Raw genomic sequence first — 19355 nt, 5'->3', positions numbered from 1 at the left:
TGAAACATCAAAGTATAGCTCTAGACTTATTGTGTGCATGTTTGACTATAAAAACAAAACGACTAAACAAACAAATTTTCAGTAAAGGGCTTATGTCTGTATTCAAAGTTCAAACTAATACAAAAATCGTAGAAACCACTCTGTAATGCATCTATTTACATGTATCTTTTACATTTGCAGAATAGTCCAGTTAAGTGACTTGCTTAGGGCCACACAATGAAAGAGGGGCAGAGACTGAACCAGAAACCTTGGGGTTTAAGGTCTATTGTCTTTGTCATTAGACCACACTGTCTGAACTAAGACCCTTTTTAAAGGAATCCTACCTTTCAACTTTTAAAAAGGTAAATAATAATAGTCGAGTCATTTGTATTTATGACATGTTTAAAAAAAATATTAATTTTTATTTCTATACCAAAAAAGAAATTTGTGTAAAATCAGGAATAAAGCTTGGTACACATATGGAAAACACTAAACTCCTAAGGCGTTCCAATTAAGGCACAATTTAAAATTTCAGTACTGTATTTGATGTAAAGACTTGTTAGCATTCGTTTTCATTGTAACATATTCAAGTATATTCCGTGTTTTTTACTAATCTGACCACTCTTCTTATTAAGTTACTATCAAAATCAGTGTCCCTAATTCATGTTTTGTTTAACCACACATTTTCTGGCCTATTCTCAAAAGCAGAAGGCACTATTTTTATATAACTTAGGCAACATTATTATTTATAATTTGCGTATTGTTCATGAGTCCAGTAGAATGAATATATGTGGTTCTATAATATATTACACTGCTGAAAGAATTGTATATTAATATAAATTTGTTTTTAGCCTAATTTGTAGTTATGTGTACAATATATGATTTGTTAAAACTATAATGTGCATTATACCTGTTCACTTGTAATAGTGCTTTGAACCTTTACTCAATAAAGAGCGCTATACAAAAACTGTGTGAAGATGTATCCACATCTCCAGTTGAAAACCAGTGGCAGTTAATGTAACAAAGAAAGGATACAGATCAAAAATATATTAGCTTGATTATGCTAAAATTAATAGTCAAAGCCACATCAGTATAGTAGATAGTAGAAAAAATGTTTTTCCGCATATTGCTGCTTAAGTCTACTTCAGGAATGAACGCACCCCAAGGAGAGACAGTCGCTCCTCTGAAACCCCCTCTTACACAGTGATACAATGGTAAACAAATATTGTTTTTTACCTTTTTTACCTTTTTGCTCAATCAGGTACTGGCTTGCTGCTGCTGCCGTGCCGCATTATCTGCATCTCATGCGGCACTTCAAACATTTAAAAACCTGTACAGTAGCTGTTTTACTCTCTTTTTTATTTCCCACCCTGGGCGTGGTTAAATCTCTTGGCACAAAGTCTCGTCTTGCGGGACTTGAGTTCTTGATATTTTTTAGTTTATAATTTTCAAAACAGAATAAGAATCTGAAAATCTAACAACATCACATTAAAGTTCGATAAATTCTGAAAAGAATGATACCAAACATATATACAGTATGTAGATTTTAAAATAAGCCTGATTTAAAGCGTGACAAAAAAAGTGACATAAAAACGTCACCATTGCACTTTTAGGCCTAGGATTTTATATATATATAGTAGATACAGTCATGAAAAAGTTTGGGAACCCCTCTCAGCCTGCATAATAATTTACTCTACTTTCAACATAAAAGATAACAGTGGTATGTCTTTCATTTCCTAAGAATATCTGAGTACTGGGGTGTTTTCCGAACATAGATTTTTAGTGAAGCGGTATTTACTTGTATGAAATTAAATCAAATGTGAAAAACTGGCTGTGCAAAAATTTGGGTACCCTTGTAATTTTGCTGATTTGAATGCATGTAATTGCTCAATACTGATTACTTGCAACACCAAATTGGTTGGATTAGCTCGTTAAGCCTTGAACTTCATAAACAGGTGTGTCCAATCATGAGAAAAGGTATTTAAGGTGGTCAATTGCAATTTGTGTTAACTTTGACACTCCTCTGAAGAGTGACAACATGGGTCTTCAAAGCAACTCCCAAAAGATCTGAAAACAAAGATTGGTTCAGTGTCATGGTTTAGGGGAAGGCTACAAAAAACTATCTCAGAGGTAGTGCTGGGCGGTATAAACAAAATTCTATATCACGGTATTTTTCAAAATTATACCGGTATTCGACAGTATTTTTTTCCCATGCATGAGTGGATGTTAAGCACATTTTCCACTGCAATTACTGCAGTAGTCTGGCTAAGAATAACCTATTCCACTGCCATGAGAATTGTACATTGTACAAAAAAAAATTTAATGTGCACACAAGTATTAATACAGGTTTGCATGGCCCCATAAAGTGATAGTTTTCATGGGGGTGGCACTAACGAAGAGAAGGAATCACATTGCATGACAGCTGCAGTCAAAATATAGAACCTTTTTTATTGAACAAATTTTGCAAACAACTTAAACCAAAATTTGACAACATATTTTCAACCATCCAAAGAGGCATTTAGACTTAGTAAAATATCCAGAGGTGCTTGTCAAAAATTGTATTGCACTGAACATGTCTTAGAAAAGGAATAAATAGTAAATATTTTTTGTAAACCAACTACACTTTGTTAATGTTAACAATCTCTGTCCACTAACACATTAGCTATATGGATTGTAATGACGTTGGTTATCTCGACCCACCGCTTACTTTTTTTTGTCGTAGGCAGTACCTCTAACAAACGTGTCTACAAGTGACGTCTGACTCGAGTGTCCTCTGGCTTTTTCAGTTTTACCTGAGGACGTGGAGGGTGTCCATCTTAGTTCCATACATTCATGGTACTCCAAAGCATGTTTGCAGCTAAGGTGGTGCAGCAAGTTGGTCATGTTGCTGCCTCCAAGGACAACTTTAGCTCAACAGCATTTGCAGTAAATAGTTGTTTGGTCCACATCCGACCTTTTAAAACCAGACGATAGACACTGGTACTTTTTTCAGCAAAAGTTCTTCTGTGTCATCATGTTCAACTTTATTGTCTGCTACAGCTTCAGTTTCGGAATGTTCTCTGTCCATTTTCACAGCTCAATACCTCCACTAATGCATGTACTCCATTGCATGCATGTTTAGCAGTGTAGCAGTTAAAAAGGTCCCCCCTTAAACAGTTTCCCGCTGCACCATGTTCAGAGCATTGTTTAGGCTATTTAAACCGGTGTAGCAGTATAAGAAAAATCCATATCATAACAAAAATAAAAAACAGTTTTTGGGAAATGGAAGGCCACAGGCACAGTTGCTGTTAAACCCAGGTCTGGCAGACCAAGAAAAATACAGGAGCGGCATATGCGCAGGATTGTGAGAATGGTTACAGACAGCCCACAGATCACCTTCAAAGACCTGCAAGAACATCTTGCTGCAGATGGTGTATCTGTACATCATTCTACAATTCAGCACAATTTGCACAAAGAACATCTGTATGGCAGGGTGATGAGAAAGAACCCCTTTCTGCACTAACGCCACAAACAGAGTCGCTTGTTGTATGCAAATGCTCATTTAGACAAGCCAGATTAATTTTGGAACAAAGTGCTTTGGACTGATGAGACAAAAATTGAGTTATTTGGTCATAACAAAAAGCGCTTTGCATGGTGGAAGAACAACACCGCATTCCAAGAAAAACACCTGCTACCTTCTGTCAAATTTGGTGGAGGTTCCATCATGCTGTGTGACTAGTTCAGGGACTGGGGCCCTTGTTAAAGTCGAGGGTCGCATGAATTCAACCTAATATCAACAAATTCTTCAGGATAATGTTCAAGCATCAGTCACAAAGTTGAAGTTATGCAGGGGTTAGATATTCCAACAAGACAATGACCCAAAACACAGTTTGAAATCTACAAAGGCATTCATGCAGAGGGAGAAGTACAATGTTCTGGAATGGCCGTCACAGTCCCCTGACTTGACTATCATCAAAAATCTATGGGATGATTTGAAGCAGGCTGTCCATGCTTGGCAGCCATCAAATTTAACTGAACTAGAGAGATTTTGTATGGAAGAATGGTTAAAAATACTTCCATCCAGAATCCAGTCACTCATCAAAGGCTATAGGAAGTGTCTAGAGGCTGTTATATTTGCAAAAGGAGGCTCACCTAAGTATTGATGTAATATCTCTGTTGGGGTGCCCAAACTTATGCACCTGTCTAATTTGGTTATGATGCATATTGCATATTTTCTGTTAATCCAATAAACTTAATGTCATTGCTGAAATACTACTGTTTCCATAAGGCATGTCATATATTAAAAGGAAGTTGCTACTTTGAAAGTTCAGCCAAGGATAAACAAAAATCCAAAGAATTAAGAGGGGTTCCCAAACTTTTTCATATGACTGTATATATACACATTTGATCTGAATTAACATAGCATGTAAAAAAGACTTTTCACTTTTTCCATACAGTATCTTGATGTAATGGAAGACTTTTTAAAGTGCTAACTATAATTTTTCTGTATAAGTTAATTAGTTTATGTTGTAATGTAATTCAGGATGATTTTTTGAATAGCTTTGTATTACATTACCCTATGAAGATGCTAATTAGGAAAGAACAAATCTAAAAATTTTAATAGTGATACATAGTTTATTAACATCAACATCCTTATTGTATGCAAAAGTCACAGAACATTTTCTACAGAAGAAATGTGCCTTTATGGCGAGATTTAAGCTGTGAGTGTACATCTTAATAAGTTCTGTGCAATTTCACAGTTAAGAATACAACTGTTACTGTAGACCAAATCTGCCCGTTCTCTTCATGAAAAAATTCTCTCATAGTGTGAGGACATACTGTGTGTATCTTAATTAAACCTGGTGGTTCAGAGTTCTTTTACAGAAACTAGTAATGAGTTACAAAAAGTTGTGTTCATACATCACCAAGTTTTTTGCCTGTATTTGAGCACGTAATGCTCTGTTTTGTAAGGTCAACTTTTAAATAGTTTGAGATGGTGTTGACTGTCATAGCGCTATAAAAGACTTTATAAAAAAAATTACCATATACTGTATTACCTGTATATGTTAAAGATATTAAAATAATTTACATATATATCTTAGTTCAATACATAAATAAACTGAATATACACAAATAGTAGAAAACTAAAGTACAGATTTACCGCTGTTCCCACCTCCAGCAGGAGCAGGAATGAAGCTCGTGGTCTGTTTTATTCACTACTATATGCAGGCAGTCTGTGTGAATGACAGCATCTTTAGTGTTTGCATTAATCATGGATATTTGTGTTTTTTACTGTGTACTGTATATAGAATAAATTACAGTGATGATAATTGTTCTTTTTGTTTGGTTGTTCTTTTATATAAATCTAAGCAACTAAAAAAAGACCTCAACACAATGGTTTCTGACCATTTTTTGGTTTCTGACTTATACCTAAACATTCTGGAATAAGCGCCACTACTCATTGTTATTTGTATGTGCATATTTTTCTTTGTAGTAATTTACTGTTTATTATTTTCTTTTTTTATATAAGATTTACTAATAATAAGATTATTATTTTTTTATCGTTATTTTGTTATTTAAAGCATATTGAGTCAAGCAAAGTGTGAACTTCTAGTACTGACAAAGCTACAATGCAGTATTTGCCCTCCATTGACAGGATTTTTTTAATATTTATTTAATATTAAAGTCTGACACAGACTACTGCATCTATAACCAGTAGTGGAGCCAGTGCCAGGCAAAAGGTTAAAACTGGGAGATCAGAAATATGATACTGAAGCAAAATCAAAAGCAAAAATAGATCACAAAACCAACACAAACCAAGCACTAGGTGTACTTGAAAAGAGAAACTAACTTTCCAAGTTTTATCCAACTGAATAATTCTTTCTATTTGTGTCATGGCCCAATCCAACCTGTTGCATCCCTTAAAATGTCATTTATCATTCTTGTGTCTGCATAGGGCGGCACGGTGGCACAGTGGGTAGTTAGGAGACCTGGGTTCGCTTTCTGGGTCCTCCCTGCGTGGAGTTTGCATGTTTTCCCCATGTCTGCGTGGGTTTCCTCCAGGTGCTCCGGTTTCCTCCCACAGTCCAAAGACATTAGGTGCATTGGCGATTCTAAATTGTCTCTAGTGTATGCTTGGTGTGTGTGCGCGTGCCCTGCAGTGGGCTTGCGCCCTGCCTGGGGTTTGTTTCCTGCCTTGTGCCCTGTGTTGGCTGGGATTGGCTCCAGCAGACCCCCGTGACCCTGTAGTTAGGATATAGCGGGTTGGATAATGGATGGATGGATACTGGATGTGTCTGCATAAAGTAAAGTCATACCTCATTTCCTCATACTGTTAGAATGAAAATGCATCCTGTAAAGTAACTTTTCTTGAGTGCTGCAGTGTTTTAAAGGACCTTTGGGACAATCTGGAAAGCTGTGGAAAGCTTTATTTCAAATTTTTTTATACTTTTGTTGGAGTGAGAAAAAAATGACACTAATATATTAGTTTATGGAGTATGGCAGTAAGTACTTATTAATGTTTCTTTTCATAGGGGTCTTGTACAATTATTTATTTATTTAGTACAAACCATTATTTAAAAACCCTGTTTCTTGTAAATTTTCTGCCTTTGTTTGCAGAAATTGACTTTCTTTTATTACAATCACTATTAATATTACAAAATAGTAGAACTGTAAATTGCTTATGATGAAAATAGATCTGATTTCCAACTAAAGATATTTAACAAGTTTTGCTTTTTACAAAAGAAATACAAAAAAAAGAAATTAATAAGCATCAGCATCTTCATTGTATGGTTAATAAAAAGATCATTCTGAAGAGAATAATTTAATCAAAAAATGTTTTATGGATACTCAAGCCAGAATGAAGGAAGACCATGTGTGAAGACTTGGTGGCTAGTGCCTTTGACAATTAATTTGTTTTTTTTCCCCTTTATTATTATTTTCTATCCTTGTGCATATATAAACTACTCTTAATTACTGATTCACAACAATGCCTTTTTAACAGAGTTTCACAAGCAGATTGGCAGAAATCCTATCGTGCAATGGGAGTCCTGGGTTTTAACATGTAGATGTTACTTGATAAAATAAAGTCGATTGTGGCTGAGCGTTGAGGGCAATGAATCGCATAATCCAGTAGATGTTTCACTGATCTTTCAGGGTGAATTTGGTGGAATCTAGGTCAATCAAAGGAGCATAATTTTAAAAAATGGTTCCTGGTGCTCTTCCTGTATCTCTCTTTATTTGCGCATGCAGCGAAAATGGTAATTTTACATTTACACTATGAATCAGGACTCTTGTTGTCTCTTCTTAACAAGGCAAGAAGAAATCTCAACCCATCTTATGATAGTCACTGTGTTTTTTTTCCTTTCCAACTTCTTCAGTTCTACTGCCCAAGCAAGAAAGGTGATGATGTCCATTGCACTGAACAAATCCCAGAAAGCAGTTCTGCATCTATTTCTTTTGTATCTTGCTCACCTTAAACTTTCACATGGCACTGGTTAGATCTGCTAGAATGAGCCAAGGCAGAGTGTTGACAGTTTCAGTTCTGTTTGTGTCTTAAATTTATAATGACAACTTGGACTTCTTTCTGAGTATATTTGCACTAATAAAGTGATGCTATACTAGCGATACTTTTACTTTATTATTCACTAATCATTAATTATAAGCTGTTCAGTTTTGACAGGATTATACTGCTGGTTAAAACAGGACGTGTTTTCTAAATTTGGGAGGTATTTTAGACCTTGTCGTTCTAGGGGTAATGGATGAGGTGGGGTACAGCTGTGTTCCCTCTTCTGCATTGGATTTATTTTTGGACAATATATTCTTTTTTAATTATTTCAGCAGTCTGAGCTTAAAAACTTTTATTGTACATTTCTCAATTATTCTTTTTCTTTGTTGTTACTTGTAGTTTGTGCACACTGTTGAGTGGGAAGGTTGCAAAGTGCGTGCAAGTGGTTTTTCTTTATTTTTACTGACAGTTTTATTGGCTTGTGCAGATTGACAGCATGAGTCTGATGGTGAGTTGTTTGTTTAGGGCCAGGTTCTATTAGGGGTGGTGCTGTTGTTGGATTGGACAGACTATTGTTAATTTTCTCATGTTTATGTCCATGTGTGAAGGTGGCTTTTTGACATTGCCTTGTTTTTTCCATCTTTCTTTTTGTAGTTTTTTAGCTAAGCGTTTCTTATATTTTGACTTTAGTTATGACTGATATGCCAGTTCCCACTTGGAATGTTCTGGGTTCAAGTGTGAAAAGAGTTGGTGTTCTGGAATATCTTTGGAATGTTGCTTTCCTACAAGAGATCCTATCGTCATATCTCTAGGATGAGTAACAGGTATTAGTGCATCCAACTTTTGACAATGCTTTTGCGCCACAGGTTTTAGATTAAAATCCTAGACTCCTGATTTTGGGAGATTTTGCTCTCTAAATGGTCCCACTCCTTATCAGCCTAACATTTTAGCTAATGTAACTCGCTGAATCGGTCAGTTAAATGACTTTGAGATTATTCTGGGTGTAGACTCCAACAAGCACTTGAACCACCTTCATGACAGATCTCCTGTTCCTCTTCACCAAGATATGTCCCATTCACCTTGCATTCTTTCCAGATTTCATTCATACTTGAACTTGATTGAATATTTTCATTTGCTTCACCCCTCAGATACGTTTTTCTCCTGTTTTCTTTCATTTCATCACACTCGGTCTAGGGTAGATTATACTGTATATTTGTTTCTCAGTTTTAGTATCATTATCTTCTAAGTTGTGCTTGGATATGGCTTCTCTATCAGACCATTGCTGAGCATTCTCTCACTTACATCGGACATTTTTCCCTGAGCATGCTGCAAGCTGGTGCTTTAATACAGTTGTTCTTAGGAGTGCTGATGTTTGTGACAGGCATTCTTCCGTGTTAAAGAATTCTTAAATTCTTGGCCAGTAATCCTGGTTCTCCTGATGACTGGATCGCTGTTAAATTTGTTGTTGGGGATTTTACTGTTTGTTCTGCTGGGTTAGCCTGAAAACGTCACCAAGAGATTCATGAATTAGAGATGCAGCTCTTTACTCCTGAAGAAAAACTTTCTAGAGTGATGAACCTGGAACATGAAGCTTATAATAGTCGCCAGATTTGAGTTAATTTTGCTGTTGTTGCAAAAAGCTAAGTTTGAGAGAATGTTTCAGGTGCCAAATCATGTTTGCATCAATTTCATCTTTAAAAAATATATTGGATATCACTAGGCATGACCCTTTACAAATTAAGAAAATCTTTTATGAGTATTACTTAAACTGATTTCCTGAAAACTCCAGTCCCTCCCCTGCTGAACTTTCCTTCTTCTTTTAGAATAAACCCCTTACTAGGGTAAAAGAGTCTAAAAGTGATAAACTCAATTCTTCAGGCACTAAGGTTGAGTTGTAGCACAGGAGACTCTAAAGACTAGTAGGTTTCCTGGCTATCTCCTTGCATTTTATCTACCTTGACAAGTTTGCAAATTACCACAAATATCGCATGGATACAAAATTTGTAGCTTGGCTATTAGCAAGATGCCTGCAGTCTGTCTGTAGGTTGTTCTGCTTTGATGAAGCCAGCCTGGTTAGGATAGATCAGTTTATTAATAGCAATGTCCAGTATGTTTTTCATGTGTCACACATCACTCTATATCAGTCCCATCCAGGTGCATTTTTAGCTCTGGAATGCAGAGAAGGCCTTCAATCATATGAGTTGGCATTTTCTATGGCAGGTCAATGTATTCGGTGGGATTTGGGGTGATTTCCATTAATATGTTGAAGATATTCATCACCCAGAATGATTTATCTTACAAATTTGAATATTTCTCTTCACTTCCAAATTTCTCAAGGTGTCAGGCAAGGATACCACTTTTCTCTACTGCTTTTCAGTCTCTTCCTCAAACCCTTATCCACTGCCTTGAGGGAAGATGAGTTGATAGCCCCAGCCTTGATCCATGACTAAAGGCATGAAATATCTCTATATGCTGATGACATTTTACTTTTCTTGAGTAACACTCCAAGTGGTCTCCCCCATACTCTAAAATTACTTGATTCCTACAAGAGCCACTCCGATTACAAGATAAGATGGCCAAATTCTATTGTCCTACCCCCAAATTCTGTAAGTAAACATTCCTTTCCTCCTTTCATAACTTCAGCTGCAATAGGTATAGAAGTCTCTCCCTTGTTATAAGATACCATTGTCTGTAAGTATCGCAGGGCTTTCAGCACTGTCAGAGGTCTAGACTAGCTATGTTAAAAATGAATATTATTCCTTTTTTCAATTTTGTTAGCACTATGCTCCATCTTTTGCCTTCCATTAAGTACTGGTATAATGTTAGGTCATTTCTATCTTCTGGAGCACAAAAAGACATACTTTTAAACAATCTACTCTGATGTTATTTTTTATCAAAGTTGACGGTTTAGTTTCCCTATCTGATCTTCAACTTCATCACTAAGCTTATACACTGTAACTAGTATGGCAAAAGATGCTTCCTTTCCCATACTCCAGCTCTTCCTTGATGGTTATCCTTGAAGTTAAATAGTGTGTCCCAAAAGTCTCTTCACACTTTTTAGCAGGTAAACTTGTGTCTCGATCCTCAAAAATAGACCCTTTAATCACATACACACTAGGAATTTGGCTTTAAGAGGAGAAGCATCTGTCTTTGCCTGACATGACATATTCTTTAACCCTATTTTTCACAACCCTGCTTTGCATGTTGGAGGCAATCTCATTGCTTTCCAGAAGTGAGGTTATTATTTTATTATATGTAAAATTTGCTTGTACCTCCTTTTAAGATAAGGCCTTTTGTGTCTTTCAATAAAAATTGAATTCAAGAAACTGTTTTGGATTTATTCTTGAACTCTCAAAATGACTAACAATAGTTCTTGTTCAGTTTATTTTTATATACCACTACTCTCTGAATTCAGGATAAAAGTGCTTGCACAAATTTTAAAGTGATAATGAGTTAATAGTAAATCACTAACCCTCATAACATTAACATACATGAACATTTAAACTCTTTTGAACACCTAGTCCAACAGAGCAATTTCAGTTAGATTAACTTAAAACACATCATATCACTATGATGTTTGCTATAACTTCGATATGGCCAGTTGACAACAGGGGAGGGGAAAGCAAAAACTGAAGTCAACAGCATTCTTGGAGAAAGTAAGTTTGTGTGGGAACCACATTCAGCTATACAGTACTGCAAAGGCACAGTTCTACTCACCCTGGCCAGTTGGCAAAAAAATCACATGTAATCACATTTTGTTAGACTAAAGTAGTGAGACTTTAGCCTTGACTTATATGCTGAGACCCAAGGGCACTGCTTACATGACCAGGTAAACCATTTCACAGCTTTAAGGGTTTTCTAACCGAAGGCAAGGTTCTACCACTGTAGTTGTGTTGATTGTTGAAAAAAGTAGTAGACCTGCATCTTCTTGTTGAGATCACATTGTTTGCTAATGTATGTGCATTAATAAGTTCAGTTGAGTAAGAAGGACCCATGCAATTCAAATCTTTACATCTCAGAAGAAAAATAATTTTAAAATCATCCCTGTGCATAACTGGAAGCCAGTATAAATGTGTAAAAAAGGAGTTACATGTACTTTGTGGTCATAGTTCTTAATTCTGCACATTATTCTTGCAACAGAAGTTTGAATACAAAAATTTAAGCAACCTATGAATAACATACTGCATTAGTATAGTCTACTAGAAATGATTGCTTGAGTTCTCTTCTCTTTGTCCTTCCTGCAAACTATAAAACATCTTCATTTCTTTATTTGTAGCTGGGAAAAGAAGGTTTTAGATATTGTATTTTGTGAGGTAAAAAGGAACCATCTAAGTTGCATATTGATTCAGTAAAATTTATATTTGAACCTACTGAATTAAAAAGTGAAAATACCTTGCTACTATGTATATTTTATCCACTAATTAAAAAAAATGTTTAGTATTAAAAGTTGGGTAATTATTGCTTATTATAATTAAGGAAATATCCATCCAATATCCATCCCGCTATATCCTAACTACAGGGTCACGGGGGTCTGCTGGAGCCAATCCCAGCCAACACAGGGCACAAGGCAGGAAACATACCCCAGGCAGGGCGCCAGCCCACCGCAGGGCACACACACACACACCAAGCACATAATAGGGACAATTTAGAATCGCCAATGCATCTAACCTGCATGTCTTTGGACTGTGGGAGGAAACCGGAGTACCCAGAGGAAACCACGCAGACACGGGGGAGAACATGCAAAGTTCACGCAGGGAGGACCCGGGAAGCAAACCCGGGTCTCCTAACTGTGAGGCAGCAGCGCTACCCACTGCGCCACCGTGCTGCCCAATTAAGGAATAATAGGAGTAATATCATTAGGTTTAAAGGAACAAAATAGCAGACTTTTTTGTACATAGGAGTAAAAGTGTATTTTTTATTTTGTAGCTACATATCCCAGTGGTGGTACAGTATATAAAGAAAATAACAATGTTCCAAGTGCTCAATTTATTGTCCAAGCAATATAATCCCATTTATTTATGTACTGATGTTAAATTAATAAATATGAATAAATATATGAACTAAACATTTAAAGGGCAGTGCGTAAGAGCTCAACATGATTTTTAAGTATTTAGAATACAAATAAACTGTGTCAAAAGCTGTGCTTAAATCTAACAATACAAGTTTTGAATTTTATCAGAAGACATTATAATGACATTGACAAAAAAGTAATGTTATTTCTGTACTGTAAGGATTGTGAAAGCCACCAAGCGATTTTCTGTCATAGACCTCGCGTACATAATCTTTGAGTCATGGGAGTCACAAATTGTATGGCTGCAAGAGATGCCACACTGCAGTCCTGTAGCTTGACATCCATACTAACTTAATCATAGCACTCTCTGACTAGCAAACAGCAAAGCAAATATTAATTTTATTGTAAATTTTAGGGGCAGGCTCCACTGGGTGTGACTACTGACAGTCAGTGAGCACTCAGCTGGCTATACAATGCATACATTGCTCACAAAAAGTGAAGAGCTCAATCAAATTTCAAGGGAAAAGAAGGTCAATGGTGGCCTCAAGAAACAATTGCAAATAGGTGTTCTGGACTGCTCAAACAGAAGAGATGCTTATACAACTTTGGAGCAAGCACGAATGTCTATTTGATGTAATGTCTTTGACATACCACACTACAGTCAAAAAAGAAAAAATGATGATCCTTGTGTTGACTTCAGAATACCTTCATTGTGTAACAGGAAATTTGAGACTGTGCTTAGAAGTTCTGAGGAAGTCACGTAGTCTGTCAGCCCTTGCAATTCTTAGTCATGTAATCTGATGTTGTCAAGGCAATGCTATCCAGGAGCTGCAGTTGGTAAGTTTAATATGCCCTCTTTGAGTTCAAGTAATTTGATGCTCACTTTATTAACTTTACCTGTCCATAAAGATCTATTAATAATGATAACAGTGGATGCTTCCAGAAAATTGTTTATTTTGTTGGGACTAAGACTAAAGGACAGGTAGTAGGTTTCATTTTGGAAAGTAAAGTTATTTCCTTTTCTGATTTTCAGTTAACATTAAGGTTGTGTACACAAGGAGAAACGAATGCTTCTAGGGATTCTATGTCATTTCCCATGTGTCACATTAGCATCTGCTCTATAGTGTACACAAGGGTTATTTCTATTTTTGTATATTAATCAGAAAAAGTATTCAGAGCAGGCCAGAAAAAAACTTTGTTATACCTTTTAACACATTCAGCACATGTTGTTTGGAAGTCCAGTAAGTTTGTTGTTCTTCATCAACACTATACTTTTCATCATTCTAATTTAAGAATAGAGTTCTATAATTAAGGAAAGGTGAGGTTCTTTGTACTCTATCAACTTTTATTTTGCAGAGGAGTTACATTATTTAAGGCCTCATTCAAAATGTCTCTTCTATATTAGTATGCAGAATTCTGTTTCTCACAAGATCCATAAATTTTAGATGTTAGACTGTTCTCACTTTAATCTAGTTCTATTGATAATACCAGGAACAAGTCAAATGTAATCAATTAGTGATCATGAATAATTTTGTTGAGTGAATTAATGATTAAATTTTGAATCACAATAGCACAAGTGATATTTAGATCAAATGTATGATTATGAAAGACATTGAACCTCTGAAAATGTGGTAAAAGCCTCCCTTAATTTAGTAGGGGTGTATAGCATTTACTAAAGATAAGTTTCAACATTTTTCTGAATATTAAATTCACCCATCCACACTACAGTGATCCCTCGCTATATCACGCTTCGCCTTTCGCGGCTTCACTCCATTGCGGATTTTATATGTAAGCATATTTAAATATATATCGCGGATTTTTTGCTGGTTCGCGGATTTCTGCGGACAATGGGTCTTTTAATTTCTGGTACATGCTTCCTCAGTTGGTTTGCCCAGTTGATTTCATACAAGGGATGCTATTGGCAGATGGCTGAGAAGCTACCCAACTTACTTTTCTCTCTCTCTTGCGCTGACTTTCTCTGATCCTGACGTATGGGGATTGAGCAGGGGGGCTGTTCGCACACCTAGACGATACAGACGCTCGTCTAAAAATGCTGAAAGATTATCTTCACGTTGCTATCTTTTGTGCAGCTGCTTCCTGAAACGACATGCTGCACGGTGCTTCGCATACTTAAAAGCTCGAAGGGCACGTATTGATTTTTGACTGAAAAACAAACTCTGTCTCTCTCTATCTCTCTCTCTCTCTCTCTCTCTCCCTGCTCCTGACGGAGGGGGTGTGAGCTGCCGCCTTCTACAGCTTTGTGCCACGGTGCTTTGCATACTTGAAAGCCAAACAGCCCTATTGATTTGTTTGCTAGAGATTGTTTTCTCTATCTATGTGACATTCTGTGCTCCTGACACGCACCCCTTTGAAGAGGAAGATATGTTTGCATTCTTTTAATTGTGAGACAGAACTGTCATCTCTGTCTTGTCATGGAGCACAGTTTAAACTTTTGAAAAAGAGACAAATGTTTGTTGGCAGTGTTTGAATAACGTTCCTGTCTCTCTACAACCTCCTGTGTTTCTGCGCAAATCTGTGACCCAAGCATGACAATATAAAAATAACCATATAAACATATGGTTTCTACTTCGCGGATTTTCTTATTTCGCGGGTGGCTCTGGAACGCAACCCCCGCGATGGAGGAGGGATTACTGTACATTATAATAATTAATGGTGAGATGAAATAAATGGTTGTTATAGTTAGCCATAATAAATAATATCTCCCAGGATCTCTGTAAATTAAAGCCAAAATTGTACTTGATTCTGTTTCAATATCTAATATGAATGCCTCAAATAATGTAAAATTGCCAACATTTTTGAAAGTGATATGCAGTTTATTGTAGAAAATTATTTTAAGGCCATTTTCTTGACAAATATTTTTTTTATTAGTGATAGAATGTACAGCCATCTGGTGCAGTATCAGTTTTACAAAGCTTGGTTTCAATAAGTACAAGTAATAACATCTGAATATATTCATTAAAACAGCATACAAGTGAGTGTTTAGATAGCATTTTAAACTGTATTGACTGTGTGAACTGGTGAAATATAGTATGTATTGTGGAGACTGGCCCGGACACAGACAGGCGGACACCGATGGTTCAAGCACCAGCACATGTTTATTATACATAATTATTTACAAAGTGCGCACACAAAACCCGGTGCCCCTGCACCAATTACCCGTTAAGTCCTGGCCTCTCAAAATGCCAGTACTCTTCTGGTCCGCCTCCATTCCGCTCCTCCGAGCTCCGTCTTCTTCCACCTGACTCCAGCCATCGAATGGAGGGAGGCGGCCCCTTTTGTCCTCATCCGGACGTGCTCCAGGTGCCTCCCAGTGAGCTTTTGCCGGCACTCCCTGGTGTGGCAGAAGTGCCGGCCGTGTACCCGGGAGCACCCTGGTCTTCATCCCCCCAACACTTCTGGGTGTGGCGGAAGTGCTGAGGACCAGGGCTCTCCAGGCATCTGGGGGCAGTGACCACGGGCCCCTATAGGGTTGAGCTTCCATGCTCCTTTCCCGTGGTCCCCATAGCCATCAGGGCAGTCGCCCCCTCATGGTCCGGAGGAGGTGTAATCCATCCTTCGGTCCTTCCGGGTGTCCCGGCTGGGTACCGCCCCCAGCCACTTGCCACAGTGCCCCATTGCCAGCTGAGACCCATCGGGGTCAGCGGCCCATCCCACGAGGGCAGGTCTCCCACGAAGCGGGTCCTACTTGTGCAGGTCCAGGGTCTGGTCCTGTAACACAAAAGGCAGAAACAGGGGCGGAGACGCTGCCTGGACACCACCACCTGGCGTCCTTCCATGCTACACACAGGTAGCGCTCCCCACTCCAACCGGCACCCCAGGATTTGCCCCTTCTGCACCCCCTCCGGGGTTTTTGTGCCCCCCTAGTTGGGACATCACACAGGACTGCTCACACCCCCGTCACCTCAGCCGACTTCACGGTTTCCCTCTGCCTCCTCAGAGGGCGGCCCTTCTCCAGACGTGAGCAGCCTGCCTCACGTCCTTCCTTATCGGAGAAGCCGGCTCTCTTCCTTCGGTTCCTCCTCTTTTTCTCTGGGACGCCATGACGGTTTGGGTCTCCCTATGGGGAAATGTATAGACCCTGTCCCATCTGCGTCCCTGTAGAGTGACGTGAGACCAAGGCTGGCTCGGGGCTTGGGCCCCTGGGACACCCGGCACACATCAGCTGGTGCCCAGACTGCCCTCTCGCTCTCTCCCCCTTCACCACATGCTTGGCTCTCACCGCCGTGTCCACTATTGGAGCCCCCGCTACTTGAATCCGATCACTTTCGTCACGGTTCTTTTCACTGGGGCCTCCCTTTTTCTTTACAGTGCCGGTATTACTTACCCGCCGCGCCGCTCCAGCCAAAGATTCCAGCACCGTGCCGATCTGCCCACTGTCTCATTGTTGTCACAGATGCGGCCGCCTTCACCTCCAGCTCCTTTAATCCTTTTCGGATAGCGCGTAGCACCTGAAAAAGCGACTGTGTGGGCTGAAGGCACTACTCCAGCTCGTGCAGAGCCGCCAGCAAGCGCAATCCGTCAGCCGGCGGTGGAATTACCTGTCGATCAGCCACACCCGCCGACTGCGTGCTGTGGGGCCTTCTCTGTGGCCCAATCAGGTCCTTCCCCGGCTACCCGTGGAGTGGCACGCGTCTGCCAATGACGTGAATCCGGGCAGTCCCTGCCTGCAAAACAGATACAAAGTCCGACCCCCCCAGGGCCGACTGCCGTCGGGCAGGGAACTTACCTCCCGGGTCTGTCCGAGGGGATTTCCCCGGTGTGGCTTTGCTAGGTGCAATGCCATCCTGGGCGTCCTCAGCAGCGGCACGCTCGTAGGAGCCCGCTGCACTCTGGCTACGCCCAATGTTGTCTTACCACACCAGGTGGGAATGGCCCTTTTGTGAACCGGTGGCAGTCCGTTGGGTGAGTTGCTCCCGCGGGGTTGTGTGGGTACCGCTTTCGCGGCGTGTGTGTGGGCTCACCTGCTGCGCCAGGCCATCCACAAAATTATTTTTAAAGACAGGTCCCTGCCTTGTACCAGGCGGAGAGTCCCATCTGGGATGCCATTGTGGGCATTGTGAAGATAATCTTTGTTTGTCTGAATACCATCAGACAAACACCACATCTTTATAAAACACATGTTTATTGAAGCACAGTCCCACACAGCACACAGTGCTCCCGCACCAATCACCTTAACATGGGCCTTCCTCTCAAATGTCCATGGGACGCCTTTCCTGTCCTCACGGGAGCTTCATCCTGCTCCCACTCCCGACTCTAGCTCCCTGATTGGAGTGAGGCAGCCCCTTTTATTTCCAACCGGATGTGCTCCAGGTGCCTGATGACACTCTTCTGGCAGCACTTCCTGGTGTGGCGGAAGTGCTGCCCTTGCACCCGGAAGCACTCCTGGCGTCCCTGGAAGGTCCTTCCTCCACCCTCCCAGCTGTGGCGGAAGTGTCGATCTCCTGGGCTCCATGATGCTCGGGGCGCCCCCTGGCGGTGGCCCCAGTGGGCTTGAGCCTCCTTGCTTCTTCCCCGTGGTCCCCTCAACATCCAGGGTGGGTGCCCCCTTGTGGCCCGGAGATCGTATAGACCACCTCTCAGTCCTTCCAGGCGTCCCGGCTAGGTCTGACCCACAGCCTCCTGTGACAGTATATAATATATATATATATATATATATATAGTGTGTGTGTATGTGTGTGTATGTATGTAAGTTTTAGACAGTTGTGAAAAAATGCTGTAAACAAAGAATGCTGTCAAAAATGGAAGTGTTAATCATTTATTTTCATCAAGCAACAAAATGCAGTGAATGAACAAAAGAGAAATCTAAATCAAATCAATATTTGGTGTGACCACCCTTTGCCTTCAAAACAGCATCAATTCTTCTAGGTACACTTGCACACAGTTTTTGAAGGAACTCGGCTGGTAGGTTGTTCCAAACATCTTGGAGAACTAACCACAGATCTTCTGTGGATGTAGGCTTCCTCACATCCTTCTGTCTCTTCATGTAATCCCAGACACACTCGATGATGTTGAGATCAGGGCTCTGTGGGGGCCATACCATCACTTCCAGGACTTCTTGTTCTTCTTTACACTGAAGATAGTTCTTAATGACTTTGCTTGTATGTTTGGGGTCGTTGTCCTGCTGCAGAATAAATTTGGGGCCAATCATACGCCTCCCTGATGGTATTGCATGATGGATAAGTATTTGCCTATATTTCTCAGCATTGAGAACACCATTAATCCTGACCAAATCTCCAACTCCATTTGCAGAAATGCAGCCCCAAACGTTCAAGGAACCTCCACCATGCTTCACTGTTGCCTGCAGACTCTCATTGTACCGCTCTCCAGCCCTTCCACGAACAAACTGCCTTCTGCTACAGCCAGATATTTCAAATTTTGACTCCTCAGTCCAGAGCACCTGCTGCCATTTTTCTGCACCCCAGTTCCTATGTTTTCGTGCATACTTGAGTCGCTTGGCCTTGTTTCCACGTCGGAGGTATGGCTTTTTGGCTGCAACTCTTCCATGAAGACCACTTCTGGCCAGACTTCTCCGGACAGTAGATGGATGTACCTGGGTCCCACTGGTTCCTGCCAGTTCTGAGCTGATGGCACTGCTGGACATCTTCCGATTTCGAAGGGTAATAAGCTTGATGTGTCTTTCATCTGCTGCACTAAGTTTCCTTGGCCGACCACTGCGTCTACGATCCTCAACGTTGCCCGTTTCTTTGTGCTTCTTCAAAAGAGCTTGAACAGCACATCTTGAAACCCCAGTCTGCTTTGAAATCTTTGTCTGGGAGAGACCTTGCTGATGCAGTATAACTACCTTGTGTCTTGTTGCTGTGCTCAATCTTGCCATGAAACTGTCTTCCACAACCTCAC

At 39.9% G+C, this 19355-nt stretch overlaps 1 long non-coding RNA gene across 2 annotated transcripts in view; it reads left to right on the top strand.

Annotated features, from left to right (window-relative positions):
* LOC114642969 (uncharacterized) overlaps nucleotides 1-19355 on the top strand; it is a 76622-nt gene that overhangs the window by 23539 nt on the left and 33728 nt on the right. The gene's annotated exons all lie outside the window — the stretch shown is intronic.

The sequence above is a fragment of the Erpetoichthys calabaricus genome, chromosome 2 (genome assembly GCF_900747795.2).
Source record: "Erpetoichthys calabaricus chromosome 2, fErpCal1.3, whole genome shotgun sequence".
Lineage (NCBI taxonomy): Eukaryota > Metazoa > Chordata > Cladistia > Polypteriformes > Polypteridae > Erpetoichthys > Erpetoichthys calabaricus.
Note: the sequence above shows the minus strand (reverse complement) of the source record. Positions and strands in the feature narration are given on the sequence as shown.